This window comes from Camelus ferus, chromosome 13 (assembly GCF_009834535.1).
Source record: "Camelus ferus isolate YT-003-E chromosome 13, BCGSAC_Cfer_1.0, whole genome shotgun sequence".
NCBI lineage: Eukaryota > Metazoa > Chordata > Mammalia > Artiodactyla > Camelidae > Camelus > Camelus ferus.
In genome coordinates, this window is record NC_045708.1 from 40,235,904 (window position 1) to 40,258,067 (window position 22,164).

The window sequence follows — 22,164 nt, forward strand, 5'->3', positions numbered from 1 at the left end:
TTTTCATTTTGGGGGGGGATATATATCCAGGAATGAAATTGCTGGGTCATATAGTAGGTTCTATTTTTAGTTTTTGAGAAACCTCCATACTGTTTTCCAGAGTGGCATCAATTTACATTCCCACCAACAATGTACAAGGATTCCCCTTTCTCCACATCCTTGCCACATCTTCCAAATATCTCCATTTATTTATATACTTTATGTTCAATAAAGTTTTATTATTTCCTCTATAAAGATGTTAATAGATGTCCACATATGTTTTAAATGATTTATGCCTCAGTGCTCTATATTTTTGTTATTGTAAATGGTGTTTATGGCTTTTCAGTTGTTGTAGATCTACAGGTTTATAGCAACAACTGAATTTTATTTATTGATACAGCAACCCGAAACTGTGAACTTTTCAAGTTTTTTTCTGTAGCTTCTCTTGAATTTTTCAACTAGATAATTTTATCTCCACACATGATATAGTTTTTAGTTTATTATTTCCCCCAATTTTGATATTTTATATTTGTTTTTGTTGACTCACTTGCTGTGGCCAAGACCATTGGCACAATCTCTGTGCCACATACAGAATAATTTGTCAGATTTACTTCTAGTCTACCAATTCTTGATTTGTATTTTTTCTATTTTGTTGATTGTGTTTATAATCTCATATTTCTTCTTTGACTCTCTGATTCTCTTTCACACTGGCTTTTCCTTCCAGTGTCTTAGATTAAATTATTCTAGGTTATGCTGCAATCACGATCCCAAACTCCTGATGGCTTAAAACAATAACATTTTATTGCTTATGTTAAATGTCATGAAAAAACTAGTGGGATGCTCTGCTCCACACAGCTTCTCATAAATTCAGGCTGGTTGAAGCACTGGTGTTTTGTTTCTCCATCATCCGAAGCATGAGGTTTCTCAGTCACTGTGGGAGGGGAAGAGAGCGTGTGCTTTGGACAGAATGCGTCTCCCTCTAGTTCACATGCTGGAGCTCTAACTCCCAATGTGATGGAATTGGGAGATGGGGCCTTTGGGAGTTAGATGAGGTCATGAATATAGTGCCTGCATGATGGACTTAGCACCCTTATAAGAAGAGACACCTGAGAGCTTGCTTACTGTCTCTCTTTGTCACATGAGGACATAACAAGAATATGGCCAGAAAGTGGGCTCCCAGCAGAGAGCTGAATTAGCGGGCACGTTGATCCTGGACGTTCAGCCTCCAGAACTGTGAGAAAACAAATTTCTCCTGATGATGCCATCCAGTCTTTGGCCTTTGTTAAAGAGTCTGAGGTGTCTGCTGTGGAAAGTCATGCACCAGCTTTTAAGTGCTTTGGCCCAGAAGTGACATGTATTGCTTCTCATAACAGACTGTTGGCCCAAACAAGTTACATTTTCTTACCCACCTATAATGTGGCTAGGAAATATACTCTTCCCGGGGATTAGGAAGGCACAGAGAACCAAAGTCTGCCACATATTTTACTCCTTTTACTTGTGAGTTCTGTGTGTTTCTATATATTTTAGAATTATATTTACTCTTTCAAATTAAGCATATTTTACCTAATTATCTCTGATGTTTTTTTGAAGGGAGGTCTCATCTTTCTCCCCTGCCCCTCTCCCTTTTTTGGCTAACTCTTGTTCCATAATCATTTTTTTTTTCATGGTTTGAAGTTTTTATTATAAGCTAACCTTTACCTATTTCTTCCCTACTTGAGCAATTCCTATTTGCTCTTGTTTTTCAGAGAATATTCCTACAATATTTATTTTGTTTTATTTGTTGTTTCCTTCTGCCACATACTCTAAGCATACTACCGGTCAAAGATCATTTTTTGTTCTTAATTGTTCTTTTTTTTTTTTTGAAGTATACTTGGTGTACAATAGTATATAGGTTACAGGTTTACAGTGTAGTGATCACAATTTTTAAAGGTTATACTCCATTTATAGTTGTTATAAAATACTGCCTATATTCCCTATATGTATAATATATCCTTATAGCTTATTTTATTCCTAACAGTTTGTGCCTCTTAATCTCCTATCCCTATATTGCCCCTCCCCTCTCCCTGTTGGTAACCACTAGTTTGTTCTCTATATCTGTGAGTCTGTTTCTTTTTTGTTATATTCAACACTTTGTTGTAATTTTTGGATTCCACATATAAGTGATATCATATAGTATTTATCTTTCTCTGTCTGACTTATTTCACTTAGCATAATGCCCTCCAAGTCCAACCATATTGCTACAAGTGGCAAAATTTCATAATTTTTTGTGGCTGAATGGATTATATTGTGTATGTACACACACATGCACGCACACACACACACACACACACATTTTTATCCATTCATCTGTTGATGGATACATAGGTTGCTTCCATATCTTGGCAATTGTAAATAATGCTGCTGTGAACATTGGGGTGCATATATCTTTTTGAATTCGTGGTTGTTTTTTTTTTTCAGATGTATACCCAGGAGTGAAATTGCTGGGTCATTTGGCTGTTCTGTTTTTAGTTTTTTGAGAAACCTCCGTATTGTTTTCCATAGTGGCTGCACCAGTTTACATTCCTGCCAACAGTATATGAGGATTCTCTTTCTTCCTCATCCTTGCCAGTGTTTGTTATTTGTGTTCTTTTTGATGGTAGGCATTCTGACAGGGGTAAGGTGACATTTCATTGTAGTTTTGATTTGCATTTCCCTGATGATTAGTGATGTTGAACATCTTTTCATGTGGCTGTTGGCCATCTGTGTTTCCTCTTTGGCAAAATGTCTATTCAGTTCTTCTGCCCATTTTTTAATTGGGTTGTTTGTTTTCTGTTGTTGAGCTGTATGAACTGTTTATATGTATTGAATATTAATCCCTTACCAGTCATATAATTTACAAATATTTTCTCCCATTCTATAGGGAGAAACGTTTGTTTTGTTGATGGTTTCCTTTGTTGTGCAAAAGCTTTTAAGTTTAATTAGGTCCCATTTAAAAATTTTTGCTTTCATTTTCTTTGCTTTAGGAGACAGATTCAAAAAAATGTTGCTGCAATTTATGTCAAAAAGTACTCTGCCTATGTTTTCCTCTAGGAGTTTTATAGTAGCTGGTCTTTCATTTAGGTCCTTAATCTATTTTGAATTTATTTTTGTGTATGGTGTTAGAGAACATTTTAATATTATTTTTTTTTACATGTAGCTGTCCAGTTTTCCCAGCACCACTTATTGAAGAGACTGTCTTTTCTACATTGTGTATTCTTTCCTCCTTTATGATAGACTAATTGATCATAAGTGCATGGGTTTATTTTTGGACTTTCTATCCTATTTTATTGATCTATGTGTCTGTTTTTGTGCCTGTACCATACTGTTTTGAGTACTGTAGCCTTGTAATATAGTCTAAAGTCAGAGAACATGATTCCTCTAGCTCTGTTCTTCTCTCTCAAGATTGTTTTGACTATTTGGGGTCTTTTGTGTTTCTATATGTATTTTTAAATTATTTGTTCCCAATTCTGTGAAAAATGCATTGGTATTTTAATAGGGATTGCATTGAATCTGTAGATTGCCCTGAGTAGTATGATTATTTTAACAATATTGATTCTTCCAATCCAAGAACATGGTAGAGCTTTCCATCTGTTTCTGTTATGTTCAATTTCTTTCATCAGTGTCCTATAGTTTTCCTAGTAAAGGTCTTTTACCTTTTTGGTGAGTTAATTTCTAGGTATTATAGTCTTTTTGATGCAATGGTAAATGAGATTGTCTCCTTAATTTCTCTTTCTAATAGTTCATTGTTAGTGTATAGAAATGCAATAGATTTCTGTATATTAATTTTGTATGCTGCAACTTTACCAAATTCACTGATGAGCTCTAATAGTTTTCTGGTGGTATCTTTAGGATTCTTTATGTAGGATATCATGTCATCTGCAAACAGTGGCAGTTTTACTTCTTCCTTTCCAATTTAGATTCCTTTCATTTTCTAATTGCTGTTGCTAGGACTTGCAAAACTAGGTTGAATAAAATTGGTGAGTATGGACATCCTTGTCTTCTTCCTGAACACAGAGGGAATGCTTTAAGGTTTGTACTATTAAGTATGATATTAGCTGTAGGTTTCTAATATATGGCTTTTATTATATTGAGGTATGGTACTTAAATACCCACTTTCCAAAGAGAGTTTGTCATAAATTGATATTGAATTTTGTCAGAAAAGATCATTTTTAGGTTACTTGATTGCTGTAGAGATTCCTAAACCCCATGACAAATTAAAATTCAAACTCCAAATATAAGAGATAGACAGGCCTAGTGTTTTTCAATTTTCTGGGAGAAATTTTTCCTATTCATAATCCAGGTAGGGCAAGCAAGCTTTCTTGCCACCTCCCTGTTCCGGTAGGCATACTTTTTAAAGCACCCTTTCACTGACGTTGCAGCCTTTTGAGAGTCTCAGTTTTATGAAGGTATCTTGGTTGCACCTCTTTTTAATCTATTTTTCTGTAGCATTTAAACCCAAGGCCCTGACATTAAATATCATAAACTACATAATCAGTGCTGTCTTTTTATAACTTTTCTTTATTTGTGACATATGATTTTTCCTTTATTTCTTGTGAAACTATAAAACTAGTTGTTTTTATTCCACAGATTCTGAGAGTTTTAGTGAGAGTTTGTATGTGTATGGTGTTATTGTAGTTCATAATATTGCCAGATTTTTTTTTTACAGAGCTTCTAAAAGAAGCTTCTAAAAGAAGGAATGAATTGATTAAGCATTTAAACACCTTTTTGTCAGGTTCTGTGGAAAGTTCTAGGAATCTACGTAGACATGGAATGATCTGTATTTTTAAATTGCTTCCAGTCTAGTACGGGGAAAAAGACAAACATAATTATAATACAGAATAAATACCATAATAGAAAAGTGAGATAAAAAGAAAGAAAGGAACTCTTCTCAAAAAAGTATCCTAGAATGCCATTTTTTTTCAACTAGTGTTATTTTTCTTGGGCGGGCTTTATACAAGTCATTTTGTGTTGATTTTTGTCTATGAGAGATTGAGATTCTGAAGGAAAAGAACTAGCATATGTCTTAGGCCCCCAAATGAGTGTGAAGTTCATAGAAGCAGCCTGTGTGTTCAGTGTTTCTGTATTTGAACTCCTTTCTGCAATTCAAGGAAACTGCCACCAGCTTGATAGCTAATATTTTGGTCCTATGGTTGAAACTGACCAAGCTGGCAAGCAAAGACAGGGAATTTTTATTTCTACTTAATTATACTTTAACTTTAAAAAATGTGGATAATAACTTTATTAGAGTTGATAAAAGTTTGCCATAAAACAGAAAACTTTCATTGCTGAACAAATTCATTGCTTTTGCATTTTCAATGAACCATTGTATTCATTATTGATCAATTTTACTAAGTTATTAAAAATCTAATACTTTATTTTATAATTTTACCTAAACATACATCATGAACATTTTCATTAAAATATTATAATTTGGAACATTCATTTGATAATTGCATTTTGTTCTGTTTTGTTCCATTTCTGTAAATGTCTATGTTTAGCTAGTAAACCTGTTAAAATTTTTAATAATATTTGCAAAATATGAAAATAGATGTAGGTGTGTATCTCATTATTAAATTATTGTTATTCTCATTCAGTTATCCATGGTCAAGTTTTTCTAAGACATCAGAAGAATATTACCTTTATATTGACTTTAAAAACTTTTTTATAGCCATATATCCACTCATTCAAACACTGAATAAAGATTCTTATGCTCAATGTTCAGCAAAGTTTGGTATTGGAAATCCTCGTAGAAACTTTTCTTTAAGTCTTTTCTTAAGCAGAAACTTTGAACATGTTTGTTAACTTGTCAGGAAGAAGAGATGCATTTTTTTTCTTTAGAATTGAGTATCATGCTTTCATCTTCAGCGTAGTAAGTCAGGATAATCATGGAATAACATCACTGGCATAGGTGATCTAATTTCATACTCATAAATCTGATGTAGGTATTACTATCTTGCATTCAAAGAGAAGGAAACAGAGAGGACTTTTAATATTGGTGGCTGTAAAAGTTGATGATTTCCTTTTAAAACAAACAAGTATAAAAATTGTCAAAATTGTCAAAAGCAATCATTTCAGGGTACAAGGAATTAACTAAAGGCAGAAAAATGAGAAGCATTTATTCTTGAAAAGCTGATGTGGTCCTCTTGCCTAGGTCTCCTCTCTCCCTCCCTCTACCAGATTAGTAGGAAGAACAGTAGCTTTGTCTGTCTGGGATTGACTGCAAAACCCAGCAGCTTTACTGCCAGAAGCTATTAATTCAAATAGGAATGGGAAGCAAAAACTTTAGGCTTTGCCAGCTAAAATGGCAGACTTAATTGGAAATGGATGGGGAAAACCCACATCTGTGAAAGAACAAGGTTGCCATTCCAATTTGGGGTGAATAACAGGCTGTCTAGAAACTTTATGGAGATTCTGGAAAGGACACAGTCATGTAAAGCCTGAGATAAGCTTTTCCACACTTTCCTGGTGTCTGGAAAACTACATATGCATAGTAGAGACTCAAGGGAGCCTGGCAAAAAGTGAAAGCCAAGATACACTTGAGAGTTGCCTGAAACTTTATACACATTCCGCAAGCCACACAGAACAACTGACAGTGGGTGAAAGAATCCAGATGTTAGATTTCCCAGATAAAAATTCCAAAGCAGCCATTATAAATATGTATAAAGATTTAAAGTTATGTTAAATGAATTAAAGGAAAATATCCTAACAATAAATCAATAAACAGGGAATCTAAGAAAAAATATTTTGAAAACAATCAAATGGAAATTCTAACTAGCAAAGTAAAATAATTGATATGAAAAAATTTACCAGATGTACTCAACAGAATAGTTACAAAGGCAGAGAAAAAATTAATAAACTTAAAGGTGAATAGAATTTGTTTAAATAGAATAACAGAGAAGAAAAATATTGAAGAAAAATGAGCATAGTATCAGACACTTGTGGGACAATGTCACTGTTCTAGTATATGTATAATGGAGACTCAGAAGGAGGGTAGAAATAGAAATAGACAGAAGAAAATAATTGGGGATATAATGGTGTACAGTAAAGTGATTCAGTTATACATATACATACATATATGTTTTTTCTTTTAGGATTCTTTTCCATTATATGTTATTACAAGGTATTGAATATAGTTCCCTATGCTATACAGTAGGTCCTTGTTTATGTATTTTATATATAGTAATGTATGTTCTGTTAATCCTCAGCTCTTAATTTATCCCTCTCTGCCCTTTCCCCTTTAGTAACTATAGTTTTTTTCTGTGTCTTTGAGTCTGTTTTTGGTTTGCAAATAGAATTTGTATCTTTTTTTTTAGATTCCACATATAAGTGATATCATATGATATTTGTCTTTCTCTGTCTGACTTATTTCACTTTATATGATAATTTCTAGGTCTATCAATGTGGCTGCAAATGGCATTATTTCATTCTTTTTTATAGCTGAGTGATACTCTATTGTATATACTTACCACATCTTCTTTATCCAGTCATCTGTTGATGGACATGTAGGTTGTTTCCATGTCTTGGCTATTGTAAATTGCTGCTACGAACATTGGGGTGCATGTGTCTTTTTGAATTATAGTTTTCTCTGGATATATGCCCAGGAGTGGGATTGCTGGATCTTATGGTAAGTCTATTTTTAGTTTCTTAAGAAACCTCCATACTGTCCTCCATAGTATCTGCACCAATTTACATTCCCACCAGAAGTGTAGGAGTATTCCTTTTTCTCTACATCCTCTCCAGCATTTATTATTTGTAGACTCTTTAATGATGGCCATTCTGACTGATGTAAGGTTACACCTCATTGTAGCTTTGATTTGCATTTCTCTAATGATTAGTAATATTGAGCATCTTTTCGTGTGCCTGTTGGCCATCTGTATGTCTTCTTTGGAGAAATGTCTATTTAGGTGTTCTGCCCATTTTTTGATTGTGTTGTTTTTGTTTGTTTGTTTGTTTTTGCTATTAAGTTGTATGAGCTGTTTGGATATTTTGGAAATTAGTCACTTGTCATTTGTGTCATTTGCAAATATTTTCTCCCATTCTGTAGGTTTTCTTTTCATTTTTGTTTGTGGTTTCCTTTGCTGTGCAAAAGCTTTTAAGTTAAATTAGGTCCCATTTGTTTATTTTTGCTTTTATTTCCATTACTCTAGGAGCTGATTAAAAAAATTTATTGCTGAAATTTATGTCAAAGAGTGTTCTGCCTGTTTTCCTCTAGAAGTTTTATAGTATCTGGTCTTACATTTAGGCCCTTAATCTATTTTGAGGTTTTTTTTGTATATGGTGTTAGAGACTGTTCTAATTTTGTCCTTTTGCAGGTAGCTGTCCAGTTTTCCAGCCACTGCTTATTGAAGAGATTGTCTTTTCTCCATTGTATATTCTTTCCTCCTTTGTGATAGACTAATTGATCATAAGTGCATGGGTTTATTTCTGAACTTTCTATTCTGTTCCATTGATCCATGTGTCTGTTTTTGTGGCATTTCCATGTTTTGAGTACTGTAGCTTTGTAGTATAGTCTGAAGTCAGGGAATGTGATTCCTCCTGCTCTGTTCTTCTCTTTCAAGATTATTGTGGCTATTTTGGATTTTTTATGTTTCCATATAAATTTAATTTTTTTGTTCCAATTCTGTGAGACATGTCATTGGCAATTTTATTGGGGATGTATTGAATCTGCATATTACCTTTGGTAGTATGATCATTTTAGCAATGTTGATTCTTCCAATCCAAGAACATGGTATGTCTTTCCATCTCTTTGTGTTGTCTTCTTCAGTCTCTTTCATCAGTGTCTTATAGTTTTTGGAGTACATGTCCTTTGCCTCCTTAGGTATGTTTATTACAGTGTATTTTATCCTTTTGATGCAATGGTAAATGGAATTGTTTTATTAATTTCTTTTTCTCATATTTCATTTTTAGTGTATAGAAAAGCAACAGATTTCTGTATATTAATTTTATATCCTGCAACTTTACTAAATTCATTGATCAGCTCTAGTAGTTTTTTGGTGATATCTGTAGGATTTTATATGTATAGTATCATGTCATCTGCAAACAGTAGCAGTTTTGCTTCTTCTTTTCCAACTTGGATTCCTTTTATTTCTTTTTCTTTTCTAATTGCTGTGGCTAGGACTTGAAAAACTATATTGAATAAAAGTGGTGAGAGTGGACATCTTTGTCTTATTCCTGATCTTAGAGGAAATTTTTTCAGCTTTTCACCATTGAGAATAATGTTAGCTGTGGGTTTGTCATATATGGCATTTATTATGTTGAGGTATATTCCCTCTTTTCCCACTTTCTGGAGAGTTTTTATTATAAATGGTTGCTAAATTTTATGAAAATATTTTTCTGTGTTTATTGAGATGATCATATGATTTTTATTCTTCAATTTGTTAATGTGGTACATCACATTAATTGATCTGTGGATGTTGAAAAATCTTTGCATCCCTGGGATAAATTCCACTTGATCTTGGTGTATGATCCTTTTAATATGTTTTTGGAGTCAATTTGCTAGTATTTTGTTGAGGATTTTTGCATCTTTACACATAAGTACTATTGGCTTGTAATTTTCTTTTTTTGTGATATCTTCGGTTTTGGTATCAGGGTGATGGTGGGCCTCATAGAATGAATTTGGAAGTATTCCTTCCTCTGCAATTTTTTGGAATAGTTTCTCTTCTCTAAATGTTTGGTAGAATTCCCCTGGGAAACCATCTGGTTCTGGACTTTTGTTTATTGGAAGTTTTTAAGTTACTGATTCAATTTCAGTGTTGGTAATTGGTCTGTTCATATTTTCTATTTCTTCCTGATTCAGCCTTGAGAGGTTGTACTTTTTGAAGATTTTTGTCCATTTGTCCATTCCTTCTAGGTTGTCCATTTTGTTTGTGTATAGTTGCTCATAGTAACCTCTTATGAGCCTCTGTATTTCGGTGGTGTCAGTTGTAACTTCTCCTTTTTCATTTCTGATTTTGTTAATTTTGCCCTCTCCCTTTTTTTATTGATGAGTGTGGCTACTAAGACCCATCTTTAAACTTTCAATTTAAAGACCCAAATAAGTTAAAATTTTTAAAAAATAGACGATACAAATAGTAATCATAAGAGAGTTGGAGTGGCGTTATTAATGTCAGACAAAATAGATGTTAAGACAAAAACATTACTAGAGACAAAGAGGGTCATTTCATAATGATAAAATCTGTCAGGAATATATAATTGTTACAAATGTATCTGTACCCAAAAACAGAAGCCCAAAATACATTTTAAAACTAAGCTGAAGGGAAAAATATATCATTGAACAATTATAGTTGGGAATTATATTAGTTATGGTCCTCCAGAAAAACAGAATAAGTTATGTGTGTGTATAAACACACACATATAATTATATTTATATTTATATTTATTACAAGGAATTGCTCACAAGACTGGAGCCTGCAAAGGCCCAAGATTTGTAATTCACCAGCTGGAAACCCAGGAGAGCTGGTGGTGTAGTCTCTGTCCAAGTCTGAAGTCCTGAGAATCAGGAGAGCTAATGGTGTAAGTTGCAGTCCAAGGACAGGACTGATATCCTAGTTGATGTAACCAGCCAAGCAAAGTTTTCTCTTACTCAGCCTTTTTGTTCTATTTTGGTCTTCAGTTGATTCGATGAGCCCCACCCACATTAAGGAGAGCAGTCTGCTATACTCAGGCTACCAATTCAAATGTTAGTCTCATCCAGAAATACTCTCAGGGACACACCCAAAATGTTTGGCCAAATATCTGGGCACCCTGTGGCCCTGTCAAGTGAACACCTAAAAGTAACCATCACAGAGATTTCAATACTCCTCTCTCAATAATTGATACAACTAAACAGAAAAATCAGATGATTTGGACAACACAGTCAACCAACCTGAAATTTCCTTTTATTAGTTGCCATGCATCCATTCATGTTATGTATGAGAGGGTCAGTCTGGCCTAAATGTACATGGTGGAGATAAACCAGGTATGTTAACCTGTCAGCAACTTAGGGGGCAACCAGACACAGTGATGGGAGCATTAGGATTGAGCACAAGCCAAGAAAAGTGGCTTATGCTTTTTTTAGTGATCGAAGTTACATATTATGTTACATTTTATGTATCAGCTCTTCATGGCATCAGCAGCTAGACTGACTTGATACTGAAGACCCTCAATCTATTATGGTAGGTAGGGTCATTGTACCTAATTATTCACTGCACCTTCTTGTAAAAGATTTTACACACCCATCTCAAAAGATTATGTAGCTCTCTCTATTGCCATGGATTTACAGTGCTTCCCTATGAGAGAAGTGTGATTCCCTGCAGTACAGATATCATGCTTGGCCATGTGATTTGATTTACTCAGTGGAATGGAAAACTCAGAAACTTGAAGAGCCATTCTGTGATTCACACTTTCAAGAATAGCATGTCCCAAGCAGGGCCTGCATTTTCAGCCTAGATCCCACACGAGGAGCAAAGATGCAGCTGCCCCACGACTGGGAAGGGAGCCACAACTTATCTGCATCCAGCAGGCAATGTGAGTGAAAAATAAGTTGTATACCACTGTGATGTTGTTTGCTATCGCAGAATAACCTAGTGAGAAGTGACTTATAAACCCTGATGCTGAACACTCTACCTAATGTCACCACCGTGGTGTGGGAGACATTTATTAGAGTGTCTGCCCAGTCACTTTTCTCTGCTGCAGAATAGGGTCCTGATCCATAGGTTAGGGCCATAGAAACCATATTGATATTATATCTCCTTATCACCATTTGGACGTGGCTGGTCAAAATGGGCCAAATTCTCTCCTTCGAGAAATTTTACCCAAGGCCTGGAGCCTAAAAAGTTGGAACCAATTCACATCCATCAACAAGCTTTCAGAAAAAGGTCTACAGCCTCTCACTGGTCCCTAGAGAAATCCTTGTTCTTACCCCAGTCTTCTCCTTTATTAATTTCTCTTGGATTCCATATGATCCCCCAGTATTCTTTTTTCAAAAAGCTGCCTTTAAACCTAGGCCAGTGCTATTTGATTTGCAACCAAAAGAACCTTAGCTAATACGTCAGGCACCTAAGACTACCTTGATACTACTTAAATGCACTGTTTAAATGTTGGCTAGGCCAAGGGCAGCCTCTGCCAGGGGCTGCTCCCACAGTGGCAGAGGGTGTGGAAGGAGCCCTGGGCTAAGGGAGTTGGCCACTCCTTTAAGTCTGGCCAGGAACAAAGCAGAGCCTGGAGTTTCCAAATTCCATCCCTGCATTCAAATCTCACATGACATATATATATATATATTTTTCTTTCTCACTTCACTAAATGGGGCCCAGATTTCCAGAAGGCCTGGTGCATCCTCTCCCTAGATCTCCCTAGGGCAATGGGTGGGGCAGAACATGCATGGTTCAGAGTTCTCCTGTTGTGCGAATGGGTGGTCCCTGGCAGGGTTATTTTTGGCCAAGTGGGTGCTGGGTATTTTCAGTTACAGTTGCACATCATTGCCTTTAATTTTTTGGCAGTATTCCAACCAAAGGCTTTAAACTCTAATTGCCTTTATTAAGAGAAAGAACAGACATGCACTAACACATGCGTTCTGTAAAGTTCGGGACTGCTAAGTAACGAGATATAATTTCATAAGAACAAGGCATGGAACTTCTTTTATTGGCATATTTACATTTTCTTTCCTTCTGGACATCTGAAAAAAAATGTCCATGCAGCTACCAAATTTTCTCAAGAATACCTGCCAGATCTCTGGACAAAAACCTTTACAGTTTTAGCAGTTGATAGAAGAATTCTAGGATGTATTTATCCTTCCCACACAGCTCTAGTCAAAGTGTCCTGGTCACTTCTTTGCGTTTCATATCCATTTATCTAAATAGCTGCTAGGTATTTCCAATCTGGAGGTCAGTCCACCAGGTCTAAACTCAGTTGGGTGCAAACAAAGTTCACCATCTCTCTCCCCTCCCAAGGCCCATCTCTCTTTTCCTTCTTTGTAATCAAGTTGTGTTGTTACTACGTTAACCAGCCATACCAGCAGCCAATTAGCAGTCTATCATCCTTGACTCTACCCCTTCCATGACATTGTATATCCGATTAGTCACTATCTTCTATTTGACTTTCCAAATAGTTTTTGAGTCTGTTACCGCACTGCCTTAAAAGAGATAAATTACGCTGAATCATTACAATGGCTCTTTAATAGGTTTCCTGATTAAATATGTGTTGTAATACCTCGTCTTCCGTCAGTTTTTCACGTTGCTACTACAGTGATCCTCCTGTAGGGCAAGTTGGTTGGTGCTACTCATGTAAATTTTTGAATTTAATCCTGTAGGTAATGTGGAAACGCCAAGCTCTTCAGAAGGGCAGTAAAGACTTCCAATTAAGAGACTTTAATGAGAAAAAATATGAAAATGAATTTATGTACATATATGCATGACTGGGACATTGCGCTGTACACCAGAAATTGACACATTGTAACTGACTATACTTTAATAAAATAAAAAAGAGCCTTACCTATTTTTCATATATTAATGTGTAAAAGGATATAAAAACTTTTGTTAATGTAGTTTAAAAAAGTCATTTTTGAGAATTATGCTCTTTTCACATCACACATTGCTTTTTTCTCATGTTCAAGTAAATAAAGTGAATGAAGAGAAAGTTATGTCCTTTCTTTGAATGTGAAGCTTTCCTGGCAGTCCTTATTCTCCACCCCAGGAGGAGCCACTTATTGGGATATTTGACCACTGTAAACTATTAAGTGTTCAGTTAGGGCTAGAAGATAGGTCAGATCACACTCTTTGGAGGTGGAAAGATGGAGAAAAAAGGTACAGGAGTGTTCTTCCTAAAGGGAATAAGAAGTTCTTACTTCCAAATACCACTGTTTTCTGTGCTGTCTTAAGCCAGCCTGTGAGACATCTGAGATAAGGCAAGAAAAAGATATAAAATCATAAATGTTAGCAAAGGAAAAGAAAGTTTTCTATTTTCTGTTGATACGATTATTTACAGCTGAAATCGAATCCCATATTACCAGAAAGTTTTGTGCTTGGGAGGCATGTGATACTGTGCTTCAGACTCGGTTATTGACTATTACGTGTGTGGACTGTGCTAGGACTTTACTAGGAAATGCCAGAGGGCGGAGGAGCGAGAGCTGAGACGTAGATGCTCAGACTCCATTCTAAAACCTTAAAAATCCAGTAATTTCTCAGTTCCCTATAATTTTCAAAGCACATTAATATTTATTATTTCACATGAACGTCATAATCCTCTGAAATCGGCAGACTAGATAGCATTATTCCCACCTTGCAGGTAAGGCAACTGAGATCCAACAAAGTGAAATGATTTACGTATTTTGATGCAGCTAGTAAGTTGGCAGGAGTAATTACTTTAGAGTGGAAGAAGGTCATGAGCCAGTGACGAATGGGAGATCAGAGACAGACTTTCTGATCTATATTCTGGCACTCTTTCCAAACCACATTGCCCAGTAGGTACTTATGATTTGGCCATAGCTCTCATTCTTTTATTTTTTATCTTTGGGATTATTGTCCAAGTTGGGGGATCTAAAGTGGGAAACCGAATCTAGACTAATGTTCTTGGACTTGCAAGGCAAGCTCCCAACTTGAAATAACTAAGTCAAAACCCAGACCTGGCAAACAAAGCAGCTCTTCCCACCCCCCTTCTCCCCCTCTCTCCCCTCACCATATGAGGACACAGGAAGAAGGCAGCTGACTATAGGCCAGGAATCTGGTTTTCACCAGGAACCAAATCTGCCAGCACCTTGCTCTTAGACTTTTCAGCCTCCAGAATAGTGAGAAAGAAATGTCTGTTGTTTAAGCCATGATTTTATGGCATTTGTTATAGCGGCCTGAGCAGACTAAGATGGTGGCTATTATAAACCAGATGAGAAAACTGACAGGGAGAGATCACCCAGCAAGTAAAAGTCAGAGCTAAGGCTAGAACTTGGGCTGCTTGACCTCCAAACCTCAGGTGCAACACACTGGGCTCCATCACCTTTGGCCCAGTAGTGTAATCTGAAAGGCAATTCTGCTCTGTCACTGGATTGTCTGGGAAAAGCCGAACCATCTCTATGTATAGTCATTTTCTCCTTACACAATGTGGAAAATTTAAACCCTTTCAGCAGACAGCCTGCCTGCACACTCTCAGGAGACATAAAGATCCTGGCAAGCTATGTGCTCCAAAATCACCCTTCTCCAATTACACTCCCCCAGGTTCCTCAGTTAGCAGGCCCCGGCATCTCCTCTCCACTGAGCCAGTTCTGGGGTTGAGGCCTAATGCATCACAGGTGGGTCCTGGATCCAAACTCATTCCAGATGGCCTCACAGTCTAAGCTTCCCAGCAACCCATTATATTTTGGCTATCCTGGGATCATTAATGATGCTGAAGGACCATGAGTCCTGAGGACAGCAGAGACTGCTCTGAAATCAGGACCCTTGAGAGACCTTGTCTAGTGGAGTCCCCACCACAACATAACACTTTCACAGGGAGCAAGCATGTGCTGACCTTGGCACTCAAAGGTCACTGTGAGGGGCCAATGAATTTGACATTGTGAATGGTCTGTCTGCTTGGGTCACAGAACAAGCATAAAGGAATCATCTGTGTTCTACAGAAAATAGCTCCACTGCCTCTGGGCTCTAGAGAGAGAAAGGATATATCCTTGAACCCTGGTAATTGCTGTACCAGTTATTCCTGGGGTGGGGAGGGGGCAATGGGGGAAGAGGACATGCTGGGGCAATTGTTTAGGGGCACAGAGTGAACCTCATAGTTTTTAACTCTTTCATGGCCAGATCTCTTTAAGAAGAGTGTAACATTCTGCTAATTGCATCTTTATATTACTAAATAGCCTTATTCTACAAAAGAATTTCAATTCCCTTTCTAGCTGGAAACTTTCCAAAGCAGATACTGGAAGTTGAGCAAATTGCATGCTATTCAAGGGGCACGTATTTATGTATTTATTTACTTACTTACTTACTTAATTTTTATTTTTAAAATATTTTATTAAAGTATAGTTGATTTACATGTACAACAGAGTGATTCAGGTATACATATGCATACATATATATTTTTTTTTCTTTTCAGTTTCTTTTCTATTATATGTTATTTCAAGAAATTAAACATAGTTCCCTGTACTATGCAGTAGGTCCTTGTTCATCTATTTTATATATAGTAATATGTGTCTGTTAATCCCCAACCCCTGATTTATCCCTCCCTGCCCTTTCCCCTGGTAACATAGTTTGTTTCTATGTCTGTAAGTTTGTTTTTGGTTTGTAGATAGAATTTGTATCATTTTTTTAGAGTCCACATATAAGTGACATCATATGATATTTGTCTTTCTTCATTGTCTTTCTTCTGACTTAACTTCATTCAGACAATAACCTCTAGGTCTATCCATGTTGCTGCAAGTGGCATTATTTCATTCTTTTTTATGGCTAAGTAATATTCCTGTGTGTGTGTGTGTGTGTGTGTGTGTGTGTGTGTGTGTGTGTGTGTGTGTATTTACATTGCTTCTATGTCTTGGCTATTGTAAATAGTGCTTCTATGAACATTGTGGTGCATGTACCTCCTTGAATTATAGTTTTCTTCAGATATATGCCCAAGAGTGGGATTGCTAGATCATATGGTAAGTCCATTTTTAGTTTTTCAATTTATATGTTTTTGCAAAATGAAAGGCATATTTGGAATTATCCACATTTTGGGGTCTTAAGAGCTCAGCCAAAAAATCTTGAGAGTCAAGAGCATGGTATTCAAAGCCAGTCATTCTTGGACTTAAATCTCAACCTCATCACTTACTAGCTGGTTGATTTTGTTGGATAAATCTTTCACTTTTCTGACAGCTATTATCTATGAAATTGGGATAATCCCAACATAAAAGGGTGGTTGTTGGTTTTGTTTACTTCCTTGCTCATGTGTTTTTTTCACCCTCATTCATGCATTCATTTATTCTGAGTGCCTGCACTGTGCCAGGCACCGTGCTAAATGATCCAAGAAACCTAGTTTAGAAAGTGATGTTTAACTCAACAAATACTTGTTGAACACTCATGAAGTGCCATTTGCTGTGCTAGGCAATGGGTGGAGTGTGCTGTACGCACAATGTCCTCATGGGGGTTAGGGCTTGGCATGTATTAAACCAAGTACACTGCAGCATGACTTTGCTGCAACTGTGTTCCTGTGTGCAAGGATTTGATTGGACACAGCCCATATTGCTTGACTGGCTCACAAAGACCCTCTAAGGAGAGGACAGTCAACCTGGGTTCTGAGGAGGTGTTGGAAGGAAAGAGCTAGGCTGGTGGAAGTTTATGCAGTGGTCATTCTAGGAAAAGAAATCTGAAGCATCTAGGAATGCATGAGTCCATTCCAAAAACAACTTCCTAAAGTTCTCAAAAACATATCTATATTATTATTTTTACTTTGATACCATTCACATGCTCATTACCAGGAATAGCAATTTTTAATACTCGTTTTATTTCTGAAAAATTATAACAACAAAATAATAAGCATTGTTAGTGAAGTTGAAGTTGCTTGTAACCCCTGTGGTAGTTGCTTATCTCAGCCCATTTTCCCTTCTGCCTTAGGAGCAAAACACTGACTTCGTTCTAGCGAAAAGACCACATTTGTTGGCCTCCCTTTGGCTGAGGGAGAAGGTTGGCAATGAAATAGTTATTTTGTTTTTAGGTTGAAAGTTTGACATGAGTTAAGAAACAGGTTTTGGGGGGATTTGTGCGGCAGGGAAGTTAAAAGGTTATAACTATATACTATTGGACATAGACCTAAATAAATATAACGTGATTCTATCATGAGCCTGGGGCTGCAGGCAGAGTGTATGAGTGTATCAACTCTTTACATGTATTAAATTTTCACCTCCAAGCAAGCTGCTTTCTGTTTCCACCACTCACTCCCCAGGGCCGCACAGTTCATTAGTTACAGGACTAAGATTCAAACTTCAGTTCATTGCAAATTGGAACTTTCAAGAGTAGGAATGGGAGGACTTGAGACAATATATTGAAAGCACCCAACATTAGTCAGAGACTAGAGTTGGTGTTGAACTGATTACAAGTTTCCTTTCTTCCCCTCTCCCCTCATTACGTCTAGTATACTGGACTCCAGCAAGATCAAAACGCACTTGTTGACAATCAGTTCGGGTTGTTTTTAGAACGTGTGTGTGGTGTGGACTCACGCGTGCCTGGGTGAGGGGAGGTGGTGGTTTAGAGGACACTGTGCAGGCATCTGAAAGATGCAGTGCGGCCCCTTGTGTTTATTTGGACTGCAACAGAGCACGTGTCAGCATCTCATCACCTGGCCTGGAGACTGGACCCCTTGACTGGGACCTGGTTTCAATACCTATCAAGAAATTCAGTTTGGCTCGTGAGCCAAGCATATCTTTTTTTTTTTTTTTTTTTTTTTTTTTTCCAACTCGTCTTTGCAGTTTCTATAGCATACCTCCCGGATGTCTGGGCTGCTTTACTATGTAAAAATCATGATCAAACAGAGGCTGAGGGTCAGCTACTTAGGCAAGACTCAAATAAGCCACATATGTGTATGGTTCCCCTACGTGCATGCACATGCACTATATAAAATTGTTCCCAATGGCAGCTAAAGGAAAAGTAACTAGTAGCCAAAGAAACTGATGGTCAGGGTTGTGAGAATGAGTCATTTGGCAGCTGCTGGTGCAGACCTGGCCTGACCACACTTCTGTGTGTCCACATCTCTACATCCTGCCACCGCCTGCTCTCTAGTCTCATGCAAGCACTCCGAGCTGTGTTTTTCACCTTCCTGCTTTTACTCCTGCTGTCCCCTCCTCTGGGGATGCCATCTGCTTAAATTCTATGCCTTTCAAGACTTGGTTGAGGCTAGAAGATCTGTCATAAAGATCTCCTACTTTTGCTAAATCATGGACTCCTGGGTAGAAGACATGCGTTTTAGTAATTGTAATCCCCACCCCCAAACGTATATTTAAGGATTTTATTTTAATGTAATGAAATTCTGGTGTTAGCAGGATTTTGGAAGAATGTTCATGATAAAATATTTTAAAACAAATGAAACTGAATATTTAATAGCTATCAAATATATTTAGAAGTATAGTAAAAAAAAATCAAGTTAAATTATAAAAATATGAATGTTAAACATACACCATTTCAATAAATTGGATAAGAACAACGAATACTACACATAAGAAAATGTATTCATAAAAATTGAAAATGAGATCAGAATTATAAAAAGTACAGTCTTAAAAACAGCATCAAGTTTATATTAGTTGGAAAGGCAGTGCTTATGGAGGAGCTGGTTGCCCTTAGTTTTGACTCCTCTTGTAGATTCTGCTGCAGAGAAAACTATACCAAAGCCAAGGGATGGAGGGTTTGAAGATGAAGGACTAAGCTTATAACTATGAAGAACCAAAAATGCTTCCTTTGAAAAATAAGTCGCAATACTCAAAAAAAAATTGTTCAGCTAAGTTCTCAGTTTTTCAGTGTCACCGCTGTTATTTTTGTATTCCACGTGTTTGGAAATCTTTCACCTAGAGTAAGAATCACAGCTGCGCTAGAAGCATGTCCTTACTAATTGTCATTTTCTTCTTCGTCACAATCACTTGCAGATTAAGGAGCCAGAGTTCATGCTCTAAATGGGCATACTTTTGTTTGATTTGAAATTTAAATGTCGTATGTAACCATCAGGGTATATCCAAGATAGAAATGATTGGGATTTCAGAGTTTGTAAAACTCTGCAATAATGTTATCACACATGTACAAATCAATGTTTATTTATATAAAAACAGCTTGGTGTTACAGATTTCCAAAAACCAGTGTTACAAGCTCTAGTATCTTAGGAATCTCTGCATAGGACTTGGTGGATTTACTTCTTTGAATATTTGCTGCACATCTCTCAGGGCTCAGGTCTGGGCCCCATCTGGATGTTCAGTGGAACCAGAGCCCACCCCTTCCCTCATGCCCCTGCTAGTTTGGTGGGGGCGCAGGCACCGACTCAACACAAATGTGCATCACTAACTGTGACAACAGCCTGAAGGAGAGGAGCAGGGCCACAAAAGGGTGTGGCAGGAAACCTAATGTCAGTCACGGAATTGGTGGCAGCCATATAGACAGAAAGCTGAAAGAGGAGTGGGAATTAGCAGATGGAAATTTGGGAGGTGAGGAGGGAATAAAAATGTTCTGTGCAGAAGAAATACCATGCACTGAGGTCTTGAGGCAGAAAGAACGGAAGATTACTTAGCTCATTTGGGGAAATGAAATAAGGTATGCATTTTTTTCCCCCTATGCAAAGATGTGCTAGGAGAGTAGTGTGAAAGGAGGACAGGAGGTGGGGGTAGACTTGAGGGGCAGTGCCCTCCTAGTAGGGCTGCAGCTAGTCTGTGTAGCCTCTGTGCAAGTTAGAAAAGGCTCCCCTCTCTGGGCGGCTGCAAGCCTGCCCCACAGCGCTTGGTAGACAGAGCACAGGATGGCGTTTCACCCCAGCACCCCACTGGCCTTTGTGCAGTGTACAATGATAGGTAATGGAATGAAGTGATATGACTCAATTTGTTCCAAAAACTGAAACTTAACTAGTTTCCTATTTCTGCATAACAAATTACCCCAACACTTAGTGGTATAAAACAAGAGTAACTACCATCTCACAACTTTTGAGAGTCAGGAATTTCAAAGTGGCTCGGCTAGGCAGTTTGGGCTCAGAGTTTCTCAGGAAGTTTAGCTGGATGTCAGCAGAGGCTGCCGGATCCACTTCCACCTGGTGACTCACTCGGAGAGTGGGCAGCCATTCTTTGCATGAGACAGAGGGTTAATAAGGATGTTGAACTTCTTGTGCTAAATCCAGAAGAGTATCAGGCAACTGGGATGACTGGTCACCCTACTCTCTCGACTCATGGTTGGCAAATTGGTGCTAGCTGTCAGAAGGAGACCTTGGTTCCTTTACATGTGAGTGTCCATCATTCTGCTTGAGTAAACTTACAGCATGGCAAGTGCTTTGTGCCAGAGTGTAAGTGATTAAAGAGACCAAGGTAGATGCTGCAATGCCCTTATCACCTAGTATGGAAGTCAAACATTGTCCCTTCCATCATAGGATATTGGTGACACAAAGCAGCCCTGTTTTAATGTGGATGGAAACTATACAGGAGCATCAATATCAGGACACAAGGATCATTGGGGCCATTTTGGAGAATGCTTGCCATAACTTGTTTGGAAGAGGATAAGATTGGAGTAAGACTACTTGAGAAACATTAGTGGTTTGAACTACAGTGCTGTCAGAAGTGATGAAGAAAAGTAAACATGTGGTATAATAGCTGGACATGTAATCAGTGCCTAATGATACATATTCATCCTTTTATATTCTTAGGTTCAAGTGTGGAATAAGCTACCCAATTCAGTTCACTTGTAGACACATATTAGGGACTGGGAGCTTTAATGCATTAGCTCTCATCGAGCTTCCCATTTTGCAGATTGTTTAGCAGTTATGTAATTTGCCAAAATCAACAGCTAAGGAGGGTTGAAACTCGAGCTAACTCTGGAATTTAGGACAGACAAGTTCATACCTATGTATTTTCCTAAACAGGTAAATATCCCATGCATTTTTTTGAAGATATAAGCTTTTATTATTTACCTAACAAGCAAAAAATGAGGCTATTTTTATTTCTAAAGTGGTATAATTTTCAGATGTTAAGAGCATTTTAGCTAAACCTGTTCAATAATTTAGTACCACAAACTTACGTAATACCCATACACTTACCATATAAGGTATATGGTTTAGTACATCAAACTTATACCTATTTTACAGGTGAGGAAGCTGAGAATCCAAGAGGCTATATGATATGCCTATGATCTTAGAGATATTTGTAGTTATTGACAAAGTCTCAGGGCAGTGCTCTTTCCATTGTGCTGTAAAAGCCTTCCTCAGAATAATGATGCTTCCTAGGTCAGAGGGACAAAGGGCAGGAGTGAACAGGGGACCACTCATCCTCTCTCATATGTAAGATAAGTTAAAACCATACTCTTTAGAACCAGGTCGACCTCAATTCAAACTCCTGTTCTGCCAGTTACAAGCCCTGTGTCCTTGGAAAAACTATTTCAGCTCTTGGAGCCTTAGTTTCTTCTTTAGTAAAATAGGGATCATTACAATTACCTCCAAGTTGTGCAAGGTTTAGATGAGTTAAGATATGTTTAGAAAAACAAACACAGATGCAGTGTCCACACTGGGTTC

At 37.3% G+C, this 22,164-nt stretch overlaps 1 long non-coding RNA gene across 1 annotated transcript; it reads right to left on the bottom strand.

Annotated features, from left to right (window-relative positions):
- Window positions 1-2,155: 2,155 nt before the first annotated feature.
- LOC116668017 lies at window positions 2,156-16,399 on the bottom strand. The gene is made up of 3 exons (XR_004325053.1): window positions 16,342-16,399; window positions 15,289-15,291; window positions 2,156-2,196 (listed from the first exon to the last, which is right to left on the bottom strand). It is a non-coding gene; the product is annotated as an uncharacterized LOC116668017 (long non-coding RNA).
- Between the last annotated feature and the right edge of the window lie 5,765 nt (window positions 16,400-22,164).